Source organism: Sarcophilus harrisii, chromosome 4 (assembly GCF_902635505.1).
Source record: "Sarcophilus harrisii chromosome 4, mSarHar1.11, whole genome shotgun sequence".
NCBI classification, from domain to species: Eukaryota; Metazoa; Chordata; class Mammalia; order Dasyuromorphia; family Dasyuridae; genus Sarcophilus; species Sarcophilus harrisii.
In genome coordinates, this window is record NC_045429.1 from 149572797 (window position 1) to 149588167 (window position 15371).

The 15371-nt window shown below is 37.4% G+C and overlaps 1 protein-coding gene across 4 annotated transcripts in view; it reads left to right on the plus strand.

The window, feature by feature from the left end:
- Nucleotides 1-5567: 5567 nt before the first annotated feature.
- PLAGL1 (PLAG1 like zinc finger 1) overlaps nt 5568-15371 on the plus strand; it is a 139165-nt gene continuing 129361 nt past the window's right edge. For 3 of the 4 annotated variants that reach the window (XM_031937674.1, XM_023503244.2, XM_031937675.1), the window contains exon 1: nt 5812-6028. The gene's annotated coding sequence lies outside the window, so the exon portion shown is untranslated. Of the gene's footprint in view, nt 5641-5811; nt 6029-15371 lie in introns of those variants that run through there. The other variant, XM_023503243.2, reaches the window with a different exon arrangement.

Consider the following 15371-nt stretch of genomic DNA (forward strand, 5'->3'; position numbering starts at 1 on the left):
ATAATATATCTACATAATACTTAAACTTTTCTAGTTATTGTAAATAATCATTTTTTATGGATAAAAATTCAACACCTACATTTCAAGAACCAAGAAAGATCATTCTTGGGTTGAGAGACATTTTGTTTCTTTTTAACTGAACAGGATTTAAAGAACTTTTGGAATGTAGTACATTGTATTAAAATCTATTTATATAAATAACAACAATCAATCATTTTCTGCTTTTCTCTGGCAACTATTTCCTTTTTTTTTTTCTAACCTATTTCCTTTGACTCTTCTGATATTGCATTTTTTCCCATCAGTCTTCTGTTGGAAGACACATGTGATGTGATATATAAGTCAATAATAATACTTCATCAGGGATTTGAAACAGAATCTAAGGATAAACTCCACAGGGGAAAATGAAGACATTGTGGAAATACAGGCACAAGTTAGTTGTCCCCCTGAGTCTCATTGTTATTAACTGTTTTTTAAAAAGAGTAATGTTATATTAAACGTTCTCTAAGGTTTTTACGAATTTGAATCTTCTATGACTTTATAAAGTTTTTTTTAATTAAATGGTTCACCATAAATAAATCCATGGAATTATAAATTTGACTAGCATATAGTTTAAAGCTACAAGAGTTGGCCCCCAAAGGCAAAACAAAAACATTTTCTCCAAACAATAATCCATAAATCCGTATCTACCTTGCAGCCTGTCATATTTAAGCAATTAAAGGTAGCCTATATCTGATTTAACCCAATGTGCATCCGAATGAGCACAGTGCAAAATTTTAACAATGGATATATAATCACAGAATTGATATGTCTAAGTGTCTAATTATTACTACTCAAATATTTTTCTACGGCCATTTCTAAAAAAAAAAACAATAGTGAAAAAAACTCAACTATAGCATATAGTTCAATATTTAAAAGACATGATTTGATATGTAGGAAAGCTTGTTGTATTAATAAAGATCAAAACCTCCTAGTAAGTTGGTTTTATGAGTGTCTCTGGTAAAACAACAACAACAAACATCAATTGGTGGCTAACCTTTTGACCATGAGTCTTTATCTAGTTTGTATTAAATCTTTTCTCACTTATTATAATCTGACATAACTTATATTCTAATGGCAGAGCCTTAGAAATTAGTTACCTTAATGCCATTTTAAGGCACTGATAGCAGGATTTTAATGAAGTAAGCATATTATATAAAAGACTCAAAATAGAAGATGAAGCAAACTTTAAAATGGTTAATAATTACTAGACTATAAACTTCATGTGAGCACAGCAGGGACTTTGTGTATTTTTTGAATCCCCTTCAATGTTTAGCACTAGGCCTTGTACAGAATAACTCACATTTAAATAGTCCTTTAAGGGTTACAGACAGAGGTGTTAGGAGGCTCAAATGAGATAATGAATAGAAAACATTTTGTAAAATTTAGAGTGCTTTACAAATGATCTCATCATCATCTTCATCAGCTTTCAGTCACCAGGATTCCATTTTAGGGATGATATCACTCCCTGAGCCTTCGACTGCCCTCTGGTTGAGCTCAAGTCATGTTGATAGAGAAAAAAAACTGGTGTGCTGGTAAATATTTAATTACTGGCTGGGGGGTGGTGGAAGGAGAGATGGTGTGGAGGAGAAGATTATATATACACATACTTTTAAGTTTAATTAACATTTTCTAAATGTAACTGATCAACAAAGCAATAAAATAATAAGTCCTGATTTGAAGCAACTGCTAATTCTGAGATATAGATACTCACACTGAAAATTTAACAGTCTATTAGAAGTCAGTTAGAGCTGGTTCCAGAACATCTCTGTTTACAAAGTGATTTTCTCACAGTAATCTTGTCAAATAGTTATCATTAAATATTATCCTTGTTAGTATATTGCTAGAGCTGGGGACTTGAAGGCAGGAAGACCTTGTGTTGAAGAAATGCCTTAGACACTATTTATGTGTTCCTGGGGAAAAATCACATAATAATATCTTCCAGTCTTGGTTTCCTTTTCTCTAAAAATAAAGTTAATAATATGTGAAGTACTTATCTTACAGGGTTGTTGTTAGGATCAAATGAGATAATGTAATAAATGAAGTTCGATATAATTGTCAGTTGTTATTATTAAGTGACTTGTTCAGAGTCACAAAAGAAACAAATGAATAGAGTCAGGATTCAAGAATAAAGTCAGAACTCCAAAGACCAATGCTCTTTCACTAATTCTTAAAATTGTTTTTCTTTTATTTTTTCCAAACATACATTTTTTCAAAATATATTTTTCTTTTTTATCAGGCATTTTCCTCCCTTTCACGTTATCTCAACCATGGCAGGGATGGGGGAGGGGGAAGAAGGGGGAAAACAAAAGAAAGAAGGAAGAAAGCAAGAAAAGAAAAAACACCTTAGAAGTTTTTTTTTTTTTAAATCATATAAGTATTATCAAGTAAAACAAATGTCCATGTTGATCACCTTTCTAACAGGTATCTTCTTCACTGTCTTCTGGAATTATTAATATTATTTTTTACAATATTGATGTTATAATCCAAATAATTTTCTTGGTTCTGCTCATTTCACTTTTCTCCCACTACTTCTTAATAAATATGTTTTGAATTGAATTGGAATTTTGAGCACTCTAGTATGATTGAAAGACTTATTCGAGGCATAACTATGGTCTTTAAATATTTGAAAGACTTATGTAGGGAAGATGGATGTAAGCTTTTCATGAGAGGTGTTATGGAATTTTCCCCTTTTTTGGCTTAAGAGTTGCCACCAAAATAATAGGTGAACAATAATATTAGACACTCCTCCGTGCATTCATGGTATAAGTCACTCACTCTACTTTCAAACCCATTAAGTTCACAATGCTTAAAGCATCAATAAAATTCATGAGAATCCATGGAAAAACAGTGCCTGCTACTGGACAACCCTTTTCAGAAAATTTTATATTCTCTTATTTACATTATTGTCTTGGGTAGGGGTTCATTTGGAGATGATAGGGAAGGTAGTTCTTCCTTTTTATCAGTATTCCCCTTCATGGCTTCTCTGGCTGTCAGCCTAGTACTAGTTTTCCAGCAGTTAACACCTCTTGCAGTTCTTCCAGGCTCCCAGCAGATGGAAGGAATTCCTTTTCCTAGACAAATTGTTCTCTTCCTTTCTTGAACCCCTGCCCTGTCCTTCTGCATCATAGCTCCAAAATGAAGCTCCATATATCTCAAATTCTGAAGTTTTCACTTACATTAGTGTTCTGTGGCCTGAGATAGCGCATAGGAATTGTCTCAGAATTTAGAAAGACACTTGTCTTTATACTATATAAATACATCTTTCACCTTAATTCTATATTGGCTCCTCTAGTCCCCAAGCAGTGACTTTTTACACTGTCTCCTTCCTCATCATCAGTACCTCTCATAACTCCAGTCTCTACAGAATATTATTTTATCTTTTTCATTTTTTCTAACAAGTCATCAAATTTCCCTAGGGTTGTTTTAGTAGAATTATTCAAATTATTCAGGACTACTTTCTGAAACTTCTAAAGAAAGGAAGAAGCAGGGGAAATAACATACATGGGATTCAAATCAATGGGATTAGACTTGCTCTCTATAGCTCCAGAGAGTGGAAGGAGGAGCAAAGGGTGAAAGTTGAAGAAAGAAATTTAAGAATTTAAGAATTCTATTCAATTTATACAGAATGGGCCACCTCCAGATGGATTGCCCCTCACTGCATCTTCAAATGAAGCCTGGATGACTACTTGGGGGGGGGGGGGAATATGAAAGAGAGAGGGGAATGCCCATTCAGGTCCAGGTTGATCTAGGAGACGTCTGAATTTTCTTTCTCTGATTCTGTAAAAGTACAGATTTGGCCCACTTAAAGTTTAAAAGAAAAGCCTAAAAATTTGAAAAGTTTAAAAAAATTTGGAGAATTATATCAATTACAAAAAGACTTGCATTTAAACTAGGAGCACTAGCAATGGATTTATATTTTAAAGTGCATGACGCTTGATTTACATATGCCTTTCAAGAGCTCAATGAGTTTGAAGAAAACATCTCTATTTTAAATGACCAAATTTGTCTTTCTTCACAATATGTCACTCATTAAATTTACAAATGAAGATTTGTTATAGCTGTAACTCCTAATTTAGAATATGACTATGGTTTTCCATTATACTTCTAGTCAGGTTCAAGAGCTTCCTCATCTCTACTTCAAAATTTTTCAGAGGCCAAATTGGACCACTTTACTTCATTTGTTTCCGGTACTAGAGCTTGTCCCTTCCTCTTCTATTAGATTCAATTTCTTAATGTCTTTTTAGTCCCATTATGCACTCCAGTCCACTTCTGAGGATTCGTTGTATTCCCTGAAAGCTCTCTTCGTCCAGGTTACCACTCTCACTTCCAGAAGTTTTAGAAATTGCATACCTTCTCCATGAGAGCATCCATCAATAAAGAAAGAGTGAATTTGCGTCCCCACGTCTAAATACGAATCCCCAGTGTCCGTTTAAACTTAACAGAACCCATGGCCACCTTATAAAGATAGATACAATGGGGATAGTTGTAATTCTAGGGTTTGCTTTACAGATGTTCTGAGAATCAAATGAGATAATGGACCCAAACGAGTCTTGCAAACTTTGTTATTTATCCGTGGCCTTTTACTATCAATACTATTATTAGATGAGAGATAACCGTGCTAAAGTACTTTCTAAACTTAAAGCACTAATCTCTATAAAGTTTAGCTAGGAGGAAGACCCTCGGGGAATGGTACTGGTCTTGGAATCAAAAGATTTAAGTTCTAATTCTAACACTTCAATAGCCACGTGATCCTTAAGCAAGTCACTTTTGAGGGCTTCAATTTCCTTATCTGTAATATGGGGATTATTGGTACACGTGGTACAGAGCTATTATGAAGCAAACTTTTTTTTTTTGAAATTTTTAAACATTTCTTAAAATCAAAATTAGTAGAGGAGTTGAGACTTTACATTATACAGTGATACATACTCAGTAATCAAATTATAAATGATAAATTAACTTTATCTAGGCAGCGTGGCTTAGTATCAAGAGGACAGGTATAGAGTCTAAACAACTTGATCAAGCAAGCCTTTTGAAAATCTGAAGACGTTATAAAAATGTAATTGTCTTTCATTGTCACAAAGAGGTACTTTTAGGTTTGCGGTCTCTATCGACTGAAGGTTTTAATCGTAATAAAAATGATTGTGGCAGAATTTGGCTAAGGCGCATACAATTAGATGATTCCATATTGCTCAGAATATAGACCGTAATAGTTATTACATTCAAACTGATACGGGAGAAACAGTCTTTGTTTCACGTGTAGAGGAAAATAAATAGCTCAGAAATCCCCAGAAGCGGTTTTATTTGCACTGCCACACTGCCGGTAGTCGAGAGGGGATCTACATCACCCACCCACCCACCCCTTTCCCCGCCCGCTGCTGTTCCTCCTCCTCTTCTCCTTTTCGGTGCTTGGCTGGAACAGGAGCGCAGCGGACAAACCTCGCTGGCCCGCGCTGCTGAGGACTGGAGGGGGGAGGACAGTGTCGCGAGTCGCAGAGTCGGGAGAGTCGGCTTCCCAGCAGCGCTGCCCTCAGACGGCTAGGGGCCGGGGGGCGCCCGAAGTGGGTTTAAGACTTCCCCTCTCCGATCTGCGAACTTTTCAAGGTGGGAGAAACTTGGCCCCGAATTTCGGAGAGCTTAGACGAAGGGCAGAGAAGTTAAAACGAGGGGAAGGGAGAGCTACCCGATAGCCAGGCGTGGGTGGGGCAGGGCGCGGTGGGGGTGCTGGGGGGCCGGGGATGCTGCGGGGCTGGCGGGCGGACTGGACGTTCGGTGGGGCTGGGAAGAGGCGGCCCCAGCTGGGTTGTTTCGCTTGAGTAGGTGCGGGCGCAGCTTCCCCCTCCCTGCCGCTCCCCCCCTCCCCCGCCCGGAAGGCGGACGGGCTGGGGGGAGGCGCGAGCTGCTCACCCATCCCCGGGGCGGGCGGCTCGCGAGGTTGAGCTAGGAGCAGCGGCAGAGAGAAGCCCCTCTCAGGTGGGGGAGTGCATGCCTGGTAAGTGTCTTTCTTCGCTTTCTTTCCGGAGAGGTCAGTGGCGGGGGGCGCAGAAAGCCCAAGCTCAGGTAGCTCATGGGTGGGCAGAACGTGTCTTGGCTGGGCGCTCGGGGACGAGGAGGTAGCACAGCCGGTGCCCCGAAACTGCAAGCCACACGTTTTTGTCTTTTGGTTTTTGTTTTCTCCTACGCTGCTGAAGAGAGCTCCCTTCCAGCAACTGCCGGGGTTTAGGGACTGGAAGGTGTAGACTACTTCTGGGCTTTTACCTTGGGGCTGAGAGAGTCCTTGACCCGTTTAGCTAATAGCTTACGCCTCAGCCCCAGTAAGGAAAAGGTGGGTTTTGTGCCACCCCGAAGCTGAAGTTCGCAGGTTCCCCTGGAGTAGGATTGCGTCCGAACTCCAGGGCTGAGAAGAGAAGGTCAGCCTTTGTACTCCTGGGTCGCTTTCTTTTTCTCGAGTTTCCGATAAAGGCTGTTTCTTCTCTCCTTGGGGGTGGGGGAAGTAAGGAGCTCTGAAGTAGCACGTAAAGTACTTACTCCTTTACCGCTGGGTCGGGTTTAAAGCCTTTCCCCCTCGCTCTTCTCCCTAGAGGGAAGGGAAAATATTTTGCCAACTTTCCCTACCCATGAGGTGTTACTTGAGAAAAGAACCTGGGCCTTTGGGGATTTGTGCTCCTTGGGAGGTAATGCTATCTGTAGGCGCGCACACGCACACGCGCGCACACACCGGGGGGAAAAATGTGAAAACAAAAAAAAAAAGTTCCAGTAGTCTCCCTTCTGGTAAGGGAGATGATGTAGTGGAAAGAACTCTGAAGATCAGAATTCAGATTTCGGCATCACTAATTACTTCGTGGGTGACCTTGGGCAAGTCATTTAATCTCAGTTCTCTCATCTGTAAATTGAAGGGGAATAATCTTTTAAAGCCTCTTCTAGTCCTAAATCCTGTGATGTAATTGTTTAGAAAAGGCGATATAGGAGAGTGCTGGGAAAGTCGCCACAGATTCCTATAGAAAGGACCGGGGCGGGTCCGTTGCCCCAAAAGAATTCAGACCACACAAAAGTCTTAGTTAAATGTTTCTCTCTTCTTTGTTTCCATTTCAGTTCTGCTTCCGAAAGTGGTACTTTGTACCATTACTAAGAAAAGTCCTAGCCAAATGGCTATGCTTCAAAATCATGACAATTATTGAATAAGTAAAAAAGCATTTATTAAGAGATTCCAGTGTGTCTTGTTTTGCAGAGGGGGGAGGCTTGAGGTTTGGTTATTTTGACTATAAGAAGAAATAAATTAAATATTTCAGGGGATAGAGATTGTAATTTAGTAGAAGGAAATTGATCTTAAATCAAGAGAAATGGGTTCTAGTCTATGTGACCTTGAACGATTTATTTAACCTTGATGTGCCTCATTTTCTTCATTTGTAAAATCATCCTTTCAACCTCTTTTGAGGGTACAGTAACATGATAGATATGAAAATTTATCATGTATAAGATAAAATTTAGTTAAATGAGAAAAGTACATAGATTCTTTATAGCTTTAATGGATGCTCTGCTTAAAGAAAAATGTTCATTGGTGTTAGGAATAGAAATAATGAAATCCATAATATTTAGCTGGAAAATGTACATAGACGAGTCAAAGCAGTGCTAATATAGAAAATGATCTAGAACATTCATATCATCCAAACAATAAGCAAAGTTCAGTTTTTCCCATTGCTATGTTTTATATGTTAAAGGATAAACTTTGAGAAGTTTATATGCAACCATATTTTTTTAACCTGTTACTATTTCATATACTTAATGTACTAGATTATTTTCATTTAGCCAAACTGAACCCTGTTTCTAGCACAATATCCTATTCAATTTAAGGCTCTTGGATCACTATAAGTGAAATGCTAATATGTCTAAGTGGGAACACCACTGCCTGACAGGTCTGTTGTAAAATTAAGTATGAAGTTATAAATGTAGGTCAAAGCATTAAGCACCCCTCATTCAAAGATAGCTTTTTAAGTTTGACAAAAGCTTCAGTGTTTACTTATTAAGCATTTACTATGTGCCAAGCACTAACATACATGCTTTAGAAATGAAAATGACTTCTTTGGTGCCCTATTAATAAGAGTAATTACTATGTCTTTTCTTTTTGTATTTTTTGGTAGCTTATCCATTAAAAATGCAGTGATATCAAAGTCCTAGGGTCAGCTAAATTTGTTTTAAAAAATTTAAAGGTTAAAAAATTCTCAGAATTGATACTAGAACCTCACCCAAATAATATGTCAGACGAGTAGTTTGGATATTGTTTGAGTGTATTAGCACCAGATATCAAGAAAAAAAAAATATTTCCTCTCAAGGAACTGAGAATTATGTTTACATACAGAAGACATATAAAGTCTAATATAAGTACTAGAAAAGTATAAAGAATGGAGATGTAACAATGCCATCTCTATACTTGCTTATATAACATTATAGCATTAGGTTAAATGAGGAAAAAGATCATTACTGACAAGTGAAATCAGATAATTATATAGGGGATGTAGTATTATAGTTGGGGCTTTAAAGGATGGAGACTTCATAACATGTATGGAAAATGGTGTGAACAAAGGTTATGTAGACCTGTATAGGAAAAGAGAATGAATAGCTTAGCTTGGCCACAGTATAGAATATATGAGAGAGAATAGTGAAATACAAGACTAGAAAAGTAGTTTGGATTTTTGTGAAATATCTTGACTAGTGTTTGAACTTTTAGCTTTCTAAACATTTGTATAGTTGAATTTTTACAGATACTATCTCACATTTTAAACCTCATAACAACCCTATGATACAAGGAGAAGTATGTTATTCTCAATTTACAGATGAGGAAATGAGATTAAAGAGATTATGACTCTAGGCAAGTAATTTAACCCACTATTTGCTTCAGTTTCCTCCTCTGTAAAATGGGGATAATAACAGCACTTCCCTCCCAGGGTTGTGAGGATTACATGAGATGATAACTGTAAAGGACCTAGCACAATGGTTGGTACATAACTCTATAAATGTCACCTATTATCATTATTACTCAATTATTAGCTATTATCATTATTAACCAATTATTATTCAATCTAAGATCTCCAATTTGATTCTTATCTTAGATTTGAGATGCCAGATACCTTGGAGTGATTTCTAGTGCTCTTACTAGACCATGCTGCCTTTCTATTATCACCAGATACCAGGGTTATGGTAGAGTGCAAAGTGTTATACTTGGATATTCATATCTACTTGACTACATCTGCCATTATTATGACCTTGGAAAAGTCATTTAACTTCATGAGACTTCATTTCTTTATAATGTAATATCAAGGTGTTAATCTCTGAGATCCTTTCTATCTCTAAATCTATTATTCTTCCTACTGGCAATTTCCTAACCAGTCTCCTCAGATGAGAAAACTTCAGATTATATACACTCTTGTGCCTTGAACCCCCTTTCCTGTTGAGTACAGTGTGTCCCCTGAGGAAAGGTAGAGCTTCTTTCATATGCTCCAAAGTATCTTCTATCTATATTACCATAAGGCATCTTCTACCTTCTACTGCTAACTCACTCTCTTTACTAGGATATTGGGAATCTCCAGCACAAAGAAGAGCAACCCTCCCTTTGACTTCAGATCTTCTATCTTATGTTTTACCTGTCCTTTAAGGGCAGAAAGTGCCACCTTCTACTCAGTGATGAATAGTCTCACATCTGGTCATACCCTTCACATCCTAGTGATTCTGAACTATAGATTTTCGTCCAAATCCTATTTACATTCTTACCACCCAATTTCCCATTCACATTCCTCTCAATCTTTCTCTTCTCCCCGGTTCCATCCAGCTCTTCCACTGTATCCTTTGCAATGTTTGTTTCCTAGGTAATAAATTTTGATTCATCTTAACTCTTTACTTTCTTCTTCTTCCATTTCCACCCACTTTTCCCATCTGCTAGCTTTTACTGAAATCTGACTTCCTCTGGCCACCCTTTCTAATACTACCTACACCTTCACTCTTTTTCCTGGACTCACTGGTTGAGAATGGGGAGTTGGGATTCTTTTTGTTCCCCATTGCCACTTCCAGGTTCTCCTCCTTTTTCCATAATCAGTAACCTCTCTTCCTTTGAGGTTCATGCCATTCATAGCTACCACCCAGTGAAAATCTTGGTAGCTCTCATTTGTATACCTTCTTCCTTTCCCCCAGGTCACTCTCCTTCCTTCTTCAAAGAGTTTGATATCAAGCTCACAGTTTTTCTCTCCTCCTCAATTCCTTCTCAAATACTTAGGAATTTCAACACACTTAATTCTCTCTCAAAACTCCTAACCATTCAATTCCTCAACCTACTCACTTCCCATGAACTATTCCTTTATATCACCTTAGCCACACACAAATAAGGTCATCCTTTTGACCTTTGCATTACCCATAAATGTGCCACCTCTTTGTTTAAGAATTCTGAAATTCCCTTACCCAATCATATTCTATTGACTTTTTGCCTATCCTTTTCCTTCCCTTACAAAATCCTACTCTTTGTCCATACTATGATGACCTTCAATCCCTTAATCCTTCAATTCTGTCCCAAGCCTTCTCCTCTGCACTATTTACTTTTTCTTCTTTTCCCTATCTTGATCCTGGTGAACCATTCAACTCTACACTGTCATTTTCTTTTGAAGCTCTAGTCTCCTAATCATATTGAATTTTCACTCAGCCAAGCTTCACTTTTGCTCTTACCCATTTATTGCTGAGCAAAGGTGGAGAAAGTCACTTAATAATTCTGATTGGATCCCTGATGAGTTTTTGTTACTTAACTTCAACTGGACCTTCACTGCTGCTGGGCATCCTACTATACTTCTCTTATCAATTCATCACCCCCCCTTTTTGGAAATAGCTTTTCCAAACCTTTTTATTCCTCTTCAGATCCCTTATGGCTTCCCCTCTTCCCACTCAACTGAGAACTTTGCTTCGTATTTGAGAAATATTTAAGATTGTTCACCATGAATTCCCTCTTTCCCCTCTCTACTTCCCTTATCAATTCACTTTCTCCCCTTTTTTGGAAATAGCTTTTCTAAACCTTTTCATTCCTTTCCAAACCCCTTATGGGTTTCCCTCCCCACCCTCAGCTGAGAACTTTGCTCCATATTTGAGAAAAATTTGAGACTGTTTACTATGAACTCCCTCTTTTTCCCTCTTCTTCTATCACTCAGTTGTCTTCTGGCACTTTCTATTTTATCCACTTCACATGATGAGGTGGCCTTATCAAGACTAATCTTTCTGCTTGTTTAAGTGGTCTCTTTCCATGCCATCTCCACTCAGAGATTGTCTTCTTTGTCTTCCCTATTCTTTCTCTTATTTTCAGTCTTTCTCTCTCTACTGAATTATTTCCTTTTAGGCTACAAACATGGCCATGTCTCCCTTATCCTGGAAGAAAAAATACATCCCTCGCTTGATCTTTTTATCCCTGCTATTGTCCTATATTTCTTTTGCCCTTTATAGCTAAACTCCTGGATAAGTCTACCAACAATAGGTACTTCTATTCTCTCTTCTCTCACTCTTCTTAATTACTTATTCTGGCTTCCCACCTTATCATTCCACTGAAATTGCTCTCTTCAAAGTTCTAATGATCTCTTAGTTGCCAACTTAATTGGCTTTTTCTCAATTTTCATTCTCAATCACTCTCTTTTGATATTCATTTCTCTCAAGATTTTCAGAACATTACTCTCTCCTTGTTTTCCTCTTTTCTATATGATTACTTTTTTCTGTATCCTACTAAAGATCATGCCCTCTAACCATAAGTGTTCTCAGGTTCTGCCTGGGCCCTATTTTCTTCCTCTATACTACTTCACTTGATGAATTCCATCAGTTCCCATGGATTTAATTACCATCTCCATGCTGATGATTTTATTTATTTTTAATAGCTTTTTATTTACAAGATATATGTATGGGTAATTTTTCAGTATTAACACTTGCAAAACCTTTTGTTACAGTTTTTCCCCTCCTTCCCCCCACCCCCTCCCCCAGATAGCAGGTTGACCAATACATACATGTTATGTATGTTAAAGTATATGTTAAATACTATATATATATATATATATATATATATATATATATATACATGTCCATATGGTTATTTTGCTGTACAAAGAGAATTGGACTTTGAAATAGTGTACAATTAACCTGTGAAGGAAATCAGAAATGCAGGTGGACGAAAATAGAGGGATTGGGAATTCTATGTAGTGGTTCATACTCAATTTTCAGAGTTCTTTCGCTGGGTGTATATGCTGATGATTTTAAAATTTACCTGTCCTGCCCCAATCTCTCTGCAGATATCCAATTTCACATCTCCAAGTGTCTTTCAGATATATTGACCTGGATGTCTAGTAGAAATCTTGTTTTTAATATATCCAACTCTTTTTCTTTCCCTCTCTACCTCTCTTCCCATTCCCTATACTTTCCTATTACTGTAGAGAGAAAAACTATCCTTCTAATCTTTCAGTCTCTCAAACTAGGAGTCATCCCGTATTTCTTGCAATCTCTTGCTACCCATATTTAAGCTGTTGCCTTTGCAATATCTCTTGAATGTTCCCTCTTTTTTCTTCTGGCACTGCCACCACTCCAGTGCAGGCCCTCATCACCTCATGCCTGGATTATTCCAGGCATACGCCAATCCATTCTCTATTCAATCACTAAAGTGATTTTCCTAACGCACAGATTTGATCATATGATCCACAATGGTTTCCTATTATCTCTAGGACCCAAACTAAAAATTCTGTTTGGCATTTAAAGCCCTTCATAATCTAGTCCTCTGCTATCTTTCCAGGGTTTCTCACACTTTGCTTCCTAACAGATATTTTATTCAGTGACACTGGCTTGTGAGACATGAATGAGATGATCCTGGAATTTTCTTTGACTATCTCACATATCTGTAACTCTTTCCCTATGATTACTGACCTCCCTAGCTAAAATCTACAGGAATCCCCTCCCAACCATCCTAATTCTAGTGCTTTTTCTCTATTAATTATTTTCCATTTATCCTGCATATGATTTGCTTTATATTCTGTGCGTATTTATTTGCATGTTGTTTCCCCCATTAGATTGTAAACTCCTTGAGGGCAGAGCCTGTCTTTTGCCTCATTTTGTATCCTCGGTGATTTCCACAGTGTCTGGTACATAGTAGGAGCTTAATAAATGTAAATTGATCTATCAATTGATTCTGTGTTAAATGTTGGGTGGTAACTGCCTGTCTGAATTGCTCTACTTTTATTCTGCCACCACTAGGCAAAATATGAGTTTGTTTGTTTCTTCAGTACTTCCATCCGGATATTATAGAGCAATTCCTTACCTAGGGAGGGTTTAAAAAACAAGAATGGTGATATGTTTTAAGGGAGAAAAACAGAAATTTAAATTCAGGGATGTTATAACTTCCCGTATAAAAATATTCTTTGCTTTCCAGCTATTCAGTGTTGCTGGTAGTAGTCGTGTCTCAGTTTTTGATATTTGTCCTTATATTTCTTTCTACATATTCGTCAGTCCCTGAGGATCCTGAAAATGGATAGAAAGCTCATGGATGTGGGTCATGTATTAATTAGAATGTTGATTGCTAATCTGCAGTGGATAAAGGTTCTCTTAATTGTAAAACAAGGACACAGAAATGTGTAGAAAAGAATTTTGTTTGACTGAAATTGACCTGGTTTTTCTTACCAGAAATCTTTTTTGGCATCAAAATAACTTTTATAATCCTCCCTTCTGATTTTGATTTCAAATTTTATCTTATTTCTATGTCCATCAGTCAGTTTTTTTCTGACTTGATAGTCAATTGGTCAAGCAAACATGCTTTTAATTAGTATCTATTCCTTGCCTATTTTGTGCAGTCTCGCTTTAGAATATATGTATTAAAAGTATTAATTCCTGGACCTGCCTTCAAAGAGATTGTATAGTTGGAGAGATTAAACACAGAAAATACTTGGTTAATAATGCAAGACGTCATATAATAATCAAGTGCACTGACATAATACTACTCTTTCAATCAAATAAAACTCACCAGTTCCCTCCTCTTTGCTATCAATCAATCAACAGGCATTTATTAAGTGCCTACCATATTGCTAGATATGCTTTGAAGTGCTGAAGATACAAAGGCAGAAGTGAAAATTGTCCCAGCCCTTAAATGCATTCCAGTCTTTGTGGGCAGCTTGTGCAAAAGTGCAGAGGTGAGGGATTAGATATAGGACAAACCACAATGAAGCTAATGGGTCTGGATTGCACTGCTTGAATGGAAGTAACCTAGAATAAGAATGGAAAAGTAGTGGGCCAGGTTATTGTAAAGAGCTTTAAATGTCAGATGTGAGTTTATACTTAATCCTGGAGGTAATAGGGAGCCACTGGAATTTATCAATTAAGAGAATAATGTACAAAAATTGTTTGGTAATTGTGTTAAGGATTAATTGGAAAAGAGAGAGACTTGAACATGAGAAATCAATTAGGAAGATTTTGTCATAGTCTAGTTGAGAGGTGATGAAGGCCTGGACTAAGGGTGATTGCTATGTTTGTGAAACTTAGATATAAGAGATGTTATAGAGATAGAAACTATTAGATTTGGCAATTGATTGAATATGTGATAAACTCTGAATGGAGGACATTTGTGGGTGTGATTTAAGAGAGTTCATGGTATTTTGTAATTATTAATTCTTGCTCCCTGTTGAAGGAGGGCAGGAAATTCTCCTGATGCTGGGAATCAGTGCAGTAGACATGGTTAGGAAGTCATCTGCTGGGTGATTATAACAGGGGACATTGAAAAGTGTTGAAGATATACAGAGAAAGGGAAAGGGAAACAGATACTTATATGGAGAATGGAAAGTAATATGTATCTATGATAATAGATGCATCTATGATAGGATGGAGAGAATACATATCCTCCTCCCCCCACACACACATAAAATAAGACTGTGGAAAATGAGAGAATATGAGTCAATGTAAATAGTTTATTTGTCCAGGTGTGGATATCTGATAGTTTTGTGGACTTCTCTGGATATAGGGCTCTGAAGGTTTTCCTTGGGTGAAGCTCAACACAGGGAATGTGGGGAGAGTGGAGGATTAAGGCAAATCAAGAAGGTACTTCTAGCCAGTGTGTCAAGCCAGTGAGATTATGTGGGTTTTACTAATCTCCCTATATAGTTCTGGGGATAGTAATGACAGAGTCCTGTCAGATGTAGAACATTTAAGTGGCTGTTTCAAATTTCAATAGTCTTTTCATCAAAAAAGAGAAATTGAGTTAATGTAAAGTGGGGGACAATGCAGAGGGCTAAGGCAGAAATAGAGCATAAAATGAGAGTGAGAAAGATTATACTAAATATTCCATTCCCTCT